The 8,670-nt window shown below is 39.7% G+C and overlaps 1 long non-coding RNA gene across 1 annotated transcript; it reads left to right on the top strand.

The window, feature by feature from the left end:
• The first annotated feature begins 754 nt into the window (after positions 1–754).
• On the top strand, positions 755–2,208 carry LOC125495873 (uncharacterized). The gene is made up of 2 exons (XR_007272275.1): positions 755–1,675; positions 1,914–2,208. It is a non-coding gene; the product is annotated as an uncharacterized LOC125495873 (long non-coding RNA).
• Positions 2,209–8,670: the final 6,462 nt, after the last annotated feature.

Raw genomic sequence — 8,670 nt, forward strand, 5'->3', positions numbered from 1 at the left:
TATAATTAAAAAAAATTAGTCTATTTCATAATTTTTGTAGTGTAGAATTTTTTTAATAAAAAAATTAGTTTCATATGCTAATATTTAATTTAATAAATTGAAAAAAGATAGTATATTTTGTGTATGAAATATATCCAATATTAGGCTCTTTATATAGACAAAGAAAAACTATATTTGTTGGGAAAATATTTATTTTTACCATCTTTTTTTATTTTTAGGAAAAGATTATTAAATGGTTGCAAGAAGAAAATAAAACAAGTATGTTTTGGTTTGTGGGCTCGCAAATTGGAGAGTTATCTGTCCTTTAACCCATATGATATCTCTCTAAGAGACACTTTGCAAAATCTCTCCATGGAGATACTCCCAAGTGTCCCGTCTCTCCCCTTGGAGAGTTATGTGTACTCGGAGAACTAGTTAAAGAATCCGGTTGTACATACTTTAAGCCAATTTGGTATCACAACTTTGGGTTTATTACACAAATTATTTCTTTTTCCTAGCCATATGTGCTTATGCCTACCGCGTGTACCCTTTTTCTTCTATGCGCCTAACCGCTTCCGCCGCCATGGCACCAACCGAACAACCCGACTTCACCAAATCCGAACCCCCTCACACGGATTTCCACCCTTCTCTTTCTGTTACAAACATCAAAAATTGTATCCCCTTAATTCTTGATCGTGAAAAACTTCAGTATTCAAATTGGGTTGAATTGTTTGAGTGTCATCCCCATGGCTTTAATGTTTTAGATCACGTAATATTGAAAAACGCCCTGCTAAAATTTCTGATGCGTTATGGTCACGTTTTGATTCTATTGTCAAGTAATGGATTTATGGCACTATTTTCTCTGATTTATTACAAACTATTCTTTGTCGTGGGGATTACGCACAAGTTCTTTATGACAAATTGAAGGCTATTTTTCAAGATAATAAACATACTCGGGTTGTTTATCTTGAAAATCAATTTGATTCCCTTCACTTGTCCAATTTTTCTGATGTTTCGTCATATTGCACAAAATGAAAGAATTTGAAGACCAACTTGCCAATCTTGATCAACCTGTTTCTTAGCAAAAATTTGTTCGTCGGCTTATTGCTGGCCTTTGCCTTTGTTTGAGTCTGCAAGATCTCGTCTTTTGCTTGAAGAATCTCGACGTGCACAAGACACCACCTCCCCAAACACTTCATTCACGGCTCAAGGACCACCGACGACAGCAACCGCCACATCAACACCACTACTACACCAACAGCAGCACAACTAATGTGGTCGTGGTGGTGGTGGGCCCGGGAGCGGCGTGGCCGTGGGTCCAACGAGCCCCTCACCCACATCAATCCTCGATAGGTCAACCATCCCAGCAGCATCATGCCTCGCAGCAGGTCGCTTCTTCTTGGGCTAGACCACCCCCGCAGCAGACTTGGTCTGCCCCTCCCTATTTGGCTCAGGCATAGGCTACTGCTCCAGCCTAATTCCCACAGCAGCCCAGGAGTTTTTGGCCCCCATAATCTGCCGCATATGGGCCAAGCCCAGTCAGTCAATTTATGTCGCAAGCCCACCAGTCCACATACGCTCCCTATCTGGTTCATGGGCCTACTCGTTGGCCAACTCGTTTTCTACCATGATGCTTCCAAAAATAATTCGTGATACATGGATTTGGGTATGACTGCTCATATAACAAATTCTTCAGGTACTCTTATACCCTTATTTAATTTCAAGCACTCTTACTCATATTTTATTTGGTAATGGTCACCGCATTCCTATTTTGTGTTATGGTCACTCAAACCTTCCCAATCCTCAACCGCCCTTGGCCGTCCGTGATGTCTTATTCTCCCTCAAAAATAATTAAAAATCTTATTGCCATCCGAAAATTTACCACTGATAATTATGCATCCATTAAATTTGACCCTTATGATTTTTCTGTGAAGGACCTCCACACGGGGAATATCATAGCGAGATGCAATAGTTCAGGGGAACTTTATCCAGTGATTGGCACTCTACCTTCTACATGTCTAGCCATCGCTCTCACGACCACTTCCTCACCAATTTGGCATAGTCGCCTCGGACATTCAAGATCTCAAGTTTTAAATTTTCTTAAATCTAAAGATTTACTACATTGTAATAAAGAGCCTACCTCTGATTTTTGCAATTCTGGTCAAGTAGGCAAACATATTCGTTTACCGTTTCATCCATTAAATAGTAATACTGTTTTTGCTTTTGATATGATTCATGTTGATTTATGGACCTCTCCCATTCGTAGCTCTCAAGGTCATAAATATTATTTGGTTCTTTTAATGATTTCACTCACTATGTGTTGACTATACCCCGTAAAATTAAATCTGAAGTCTACCAAAACTTTATTAATTTTCGTCAACATGTCCATACTCAATTTGAATGACCCATTAAAGCTTTTCAGTGTGATTATGGGCGGGAATTTGATAATAGCTCTTGTAAACTTTTCTGTGTCAAACATGGCATTATTTTTTGATTTTCTTTCCCGCATACATCCTCACAAAAGGGAAAAGTCGAATGCATGATCAAAACTATAAATAATATGTCTTAAAATCTTTTTTGACATGCCTTCATTCCTCTAAAATATTGGGTTGAATCTCTTGAAATGGCAACATACCTTGTTAATCTCTTACCTACTAAGACTCTCAATAATATCCCCAAGCCGAGATCTTATTTCACATCACCCCTCCTATGATCATATTCGGGTATTTGGGTGTCTATGTTTTCCCAATTTAATTGCCACCACTCCCCACAAATTTGCCCCTTAATCCACTATGTCTGTGTTTCTTGGCTATTCTTCTAATCATCGGGGATATAGATGTCTTGATTTGACAACAAATAAAATTATTATTTCTCGACATGTCACTTTTTACGAATTAACTTTTTCTTTTGCCAACTTAGGACAATTTCGGCCTATTGATCATGAGTTTTTAGATGATTCTAGGCCCAAACCATTACTCTCCCATTATTGGGCACCCCCTAACCAACCTGCTGGTCCATTTCCCCACCTTCATCAGGCCCCGTATCACTATGTGGCCCAGTTCTCTACTCAAAAGCTTTAAGAGTTAGTGGAGTAAAAAAATAATTAATTATAACAAGGCCAAAAGTAATGGCCACCATCAAAACTCCAACTACTCAAATATAAGATAACTTCTTCACCATAATAATATCATTTAATAGCAAATACCAATAAAAATATGCACTTTCTTCTTTTTTCACGGCAATAAATTCTTCAGTGTTCTTATTTTTTTGTTTTTTATTTTCAACAGTCCACTTTATTGTATTTTTCACAATATCATAATAATCATTGATATAAAATAAAAAACACCACATCTATGATAATTATTTTTCAAAACCTGTAACACCCCCAAAATCCATACACGTCTATGACTACGTCGCATCGACTTTGGGAGTGTTACCGCCGCGATGAAACGCAAGGCTTATTAAAAAGGAATATTAACTCAAAACGTTGTCTCAAAAACAGAAATGCAGCGGAATAAAAATGTAACTACAACTCGGGAATCATCAACGACCCCTTTTATTCAAAACAAAATTAATTAAGTAAATCCTAAAATTCTCATAATACTTAGTTAACACACTATAGAGTTCAAAGACTATGGACTACCCCCGAATGCTCATTATCATGCAGCAGCTCCACTACACCTAGTATGCTCCCCATTGTAGCATCAATAGTTCATTGCAGGTCAACAAACACACAATAACACATAATCAGCTATGCTGAGTACATAGTAAACCATTGAATGCATACAAACATAAACAAAGCAATAATGAACAATCCTAGACATGACACTACAATAGCATTACATCATTTACTCTTTATTTAGTTAGCAGCGAATAGGCACCGTCATCTCACTAGAATCATACGGGCTCCTTAATCCTTAATAGACAACTTGGTCAATTAGATGAAATGCAAATACGGTTTTGTTCCGTCTCACACCCATCACCTTAGTATGCATACCCCGAAGATCGTACGGAACCTTACGCCTACTTGAGTTATCAAAATTTATAAGGACACTACTCTCGGCACAGTAGGCCTGCGTAGGAGTGTAGAACAAGTCCTACACTCCCCTCATTGTTCATCGCTTGTAGGGAGTCCAACTACAAGTTTATTGTCATAGTTCATTCTTAATATTGTCCATTCATACCACAAAAACATAGAATCATTTAACATGTTTTCTTAGGTACAATACTAAAATCTTTTCTCTTGTAACACTCTTGTTACACCATGGATCAAATAATACGAATCTAATGCTCAGGTTCATACTACGATAGAATTTTGCATTTCAATGCCACATATCTATTTCCAATTATAAACATGTTACCAAACAATCTCAACAATCAAAATCGTTCCCTATCATGATTCTAGGTTCCGATGGAATAAATCACAACCTAATCATGATAGTAGTACTTGCAACTAAATTGGTACGCGTACGTACCTTATAATGGAGAATTTCCGCTGTCTTAGCCAAACGTTCCGCTTATGAAATTGCGACCGCTAAACTCGCTGGCAACCGAGTTCCGGCGACCGACTTCTGGCAACGGCGCAACCACCCACGCCTACTCGTGCGACCACACTTCGCACAAGCGAAACCCTTGCGCACACCCACACGACAGCAGCGACGCAGCACCTTCACCCACCACTCGAGCCTCGACCCTTGGGCGACTCGCACACCACTCGAGCCTTGACCTCGCCTTCTCGCACACCACTCGAGCCTCGACCTCGCCTTCTTGCACACCACTCGAGCCTCGACCTCGCCTTCTCGTACACCACTTGATGATCTCATCACACCCCCTTTGGTTTTGCAGGGCGCGACTCCGAACACACCCACACTCGTCACGAGATTTCAAGGAGGCGACAAGGGGGAAGGGGATAGAATTTGAGAGAGAGGCGGCTGAGAGGGAGAGAGAGAATTAGGGTTTCTTATTTTTATGATTTTTTTATTCTTATTCTCTCCTATTTATAGTGTGGCATATCTCGTTCTAGTAGGACTCGGTTTAATTAATTAATTTCGAAATTGAAATAAATCGAACGATAATAGGATTACATTAAAGTTGTAAGTGTACTCAAACTGTATTATTAGTATTATTCTATAGTTATTATTATTATTCCGTAAATAATACTAAAATACCTTTCAGTTGTATTCTTTATAGTTTCTTATTTATAAAGAATTATAATTATTATTATAAGTGTACTCAACTGTATTATTATTATCTGTGCGGCCTTAATCTTTTCTTGAATGACTCGCACTTGATCCACTGTCTCCTGAAACATCTCAGGACCTAACACCGCAGTATCACTAATGTCATTCCAACACAAGGGGCTACTACATTTTCTCCCATACAGTGCTTCAAACGGTGCCAATTTAATACTAGCACGATAGCTGTTGTTGTATGAGAATTCCATGAGGTCCAAATGGTCTTCCCATAATCCCTAGTATTATAAGGCATAAGCTCGCAATATGTCCTCTAAGGTTTTAATAGTTCTTTTAGTTTGACCGTCTGTAGCTGGGTGAAAGGTTGTACTCATCAATAACTCACTACCTAATGCTTCTTGGACCTTTTTTCCAGAAATTCGAAAGGAATCACGAATCTCTATCTGATACTATACTCGTGGGTACTCCATTCAATCGTATGACATTTTTAACATAAGCTCTGGCTAGAGCCTCCATACTCCACGTGTCCTTCATAGGTCTGAACCTCGCGGTCTTGGTTAGTCTGTCCACCATTACCCATATAGTATTATTGCCTCCCCGACTCCTAGGTAAAGCTACAACGAAGTCCATGGATATCGAATCCCATTTCCATGTTTGAATGTCTAGAGGTTGAATTTTTCCTTGAGGTCTCTTGTGTTCACTTTTGACTTTCTGACACGTTAGACATTTAGAGACAAACTCAACTACTGCTCTCTTCATCCCAGGCCACCAGAACATTTTCTTGAGGTCATTATACAACTTATCCCCCCTGGGTGGACGGAATAATTTGTGTTATGCCCCCCCCCCCCACTTATTATCTTTAGTTTCAACTCTTCACACTTTTGTGGTACACACCACCCACCCTTATATCATATACTTCCATCTTCATGGATCGCAAACCCTTCTGCTTTGTCCTCTTTAAGCTTTGCTTTGACTCGCTCAAGTTTCACATCCCCAGGTTGACTCTCCCTTCATGAACCACTTCTATCTGGAGTCTAGAAAATTCCTCACAAAGTTTGTCGGCAACAACCAAGTTATTCAGGCTATGGCTAGACTAGCGACTTAACGCGTCAGCAACAATGTTTGCTTTACCCTCATGGTACCGAATGTCTAAATCATAGTCCTTAATGAGCTCTAACCATCGGCGCTGTCTCATATTAAGGTCTTTCTGGGTGAAAATGTATTTGAGGCTTTTGTGATCAGTGAAGATTCGACAAGTCACCCCGTAAAGGAAATGTCTCCAGATTTTTAGGGCAAGTACTATGGCGGCCAATTCTAGGTCATGTGTCGGGTAATTAACTTCATTTGGCTTCAACTGACGGGACGCATAAGTTATGACCTTTTTCATTTTGCATAAGAACACAACCCAACCCATTTTTGGATGCATCACTATACACATCATATCCCTCATTCCCGTTAGGCAAGGTTAGGACAGGTGCTGAGGTTAACCTCTCCTTTAGCATTTGAAAGGCTTTCTCACTGTCCTCATTCCAGTTAAACCTGCAATCCTTCTTTATTAAGTTGGTCATGGGCTTTGTTATTTTGGAGAAGTCTTTCACAAACCTCCTATAGTAACCGGCTAAACCCTAGAAACTCCTTATATATGTGACATTCTTTGGGGTAGGCCATTCACTCACGGCTTTAATCTTTGCAGGATCAACTGACACACCCTCCTTGGAGACGAAATGACCCAAAAATGACACTCTTTGCAACCAAAATTCACACTTCGAAAACTTCGCATACAGTTGGTTGTCCTTAAGTGCCTATAAATAACCCTTAGATGATCCTCATCTTCCTACTTGCTCCTAGAATAGATCAGTATATCGTCTATGAACACAACGACAAATTTATCGAGGTAGGCTAAAAAAAATCCTATTCATGAGGTCCATGAAAATAGCAGGTGCATTAGTTAACCCAAAAGGCATGACCGTAAACTCATAATGACCATCTCTAAGCCTCAAGGTAGTCTTGGGTATATCGTGATCAGCAATCCTCAATTGATGGTAACCTTTCCTTAAGTCGATTTTGGAGAACATCCCTGCACCCTGAAGTTAGTCAAACAAGTCATCAATCCTAGGTAATGGGTATTTGTTTTTCACAATGATATTGTTCAACTCACGATAGTATATACACAATCTCAAACTACCATCCTTCTTTTTCACAAATAAGACGGGGTCTCCTCATTGTGAGATACTAGGTCTAATTATATACCCTTTGTCGAGTAGTTCCTCCAACTGGTTTTTCAACTCGTTCATTTCTGCTGGAGCCATTCGGTATGGGGCTTTCGAAATCGGCCCAGTCCCAAGTACAAGGTCGCAAGTGAACTCTACATCTCTTCTTGGAGGCATACCAGGTATTTCTTCAGGAAAAACAACCTGGAACTCTCGGACTATATGTACATCTTCCGGTCTCAATGGATCATCCTCAACCCTTCTCACCCGAACACATAAACAGAGGCCATCCTTTGTCTATGTAGTTCTTAAGTTGTAAAGCATTGATCACTTTAATCCCAGGTTCTCGAGGTACTCTCCTATATGACGCCCTTTTCCCAAAGGATCTCTTAATTCCACTTTCTGTGCATCGCAATCTATCTTAGCCATGTACTTCCACTAGTAGAATAAATGTTATTTGCTGCGCTGATATTGCTGCGGTTTTACCTGTACGCAGCTATATAACACGCAAAAAGAAAAAAAAATTGAAAATTACAATATTGCTGCGGTTTCCCGCCAAAAACCGCAGCAATATTACTCAACGGGCAAATTTTGAAAAACATGTGGGCCCTTAGCAGCAAATATTGCTGCGGTTTCCACGTGGAAACCGCAGCAATATTCGCTGGCAATCCAAAAAAAAAAGGACGCGGGTTTTGTCGAATTGTTCACTCTCTCACAATCTCTCAAACTCTCTCACAGTCTCTCAAACTTTCGACCCCCTCACACTCTCTCTCTCTCTCCTCCGGCGACACGTTCGGTCTTCCGGCGATTTCGCAACAACTTTCCGGCGTCCCCCCTTCGTTTTCCGACATTTCGGTCCTTGGTTTTCGGCGAGTTCGAATTCCTCCGCCGCCTCTCTCCTTCGTTGCTACAACGAATCGACCTCCGGTATTCGGTGCTTGGTTTTCACCGGCGCCACTTCAATTTTTCCGATGCTTCTCCTCCGGCACTTCTCCTCCGGCGCCTCTCCTCAAAATTTTCGGTGCATTCAAGCTTGTTCCTCGCCGTTTTGCCATCTTAGGTTAGTTTTTTTGTAAATTTTTCTTAATTAGTGTTTTAATAAATTTTTGGCTTAAATTGTAGTTTAAAATGATTAGTATAAAGTATATATATGCTTAGTTATAAGATTTGAGTATTAAAAACTGATTTTGTGATAATTTTGCTTTAGTTTTTGTATGCCCTAATATGTTATACGGGATTGTTTATGCTTAAGTTATTGTGATGTTTTTGTAATTCTTTGTTTAAATTGA

The sequence above is a fragment of the Beta vulgaris genome, chromosome 3 (genome assembly GCF_026745355.1).
Source record: "Beta vulgaris subsp. vulgaris cultivar EL10 chromosome 3, EL10.2, whole genome shotgun sequence".
Classification (NCBI taxonomy): domain Eukaryota; kingdom Viridiplantae; phylum Streptophyta; class Magnoliopsida; order Caryophyllales; family Amaranthaceae; genus Beta; species Beta vulgaris.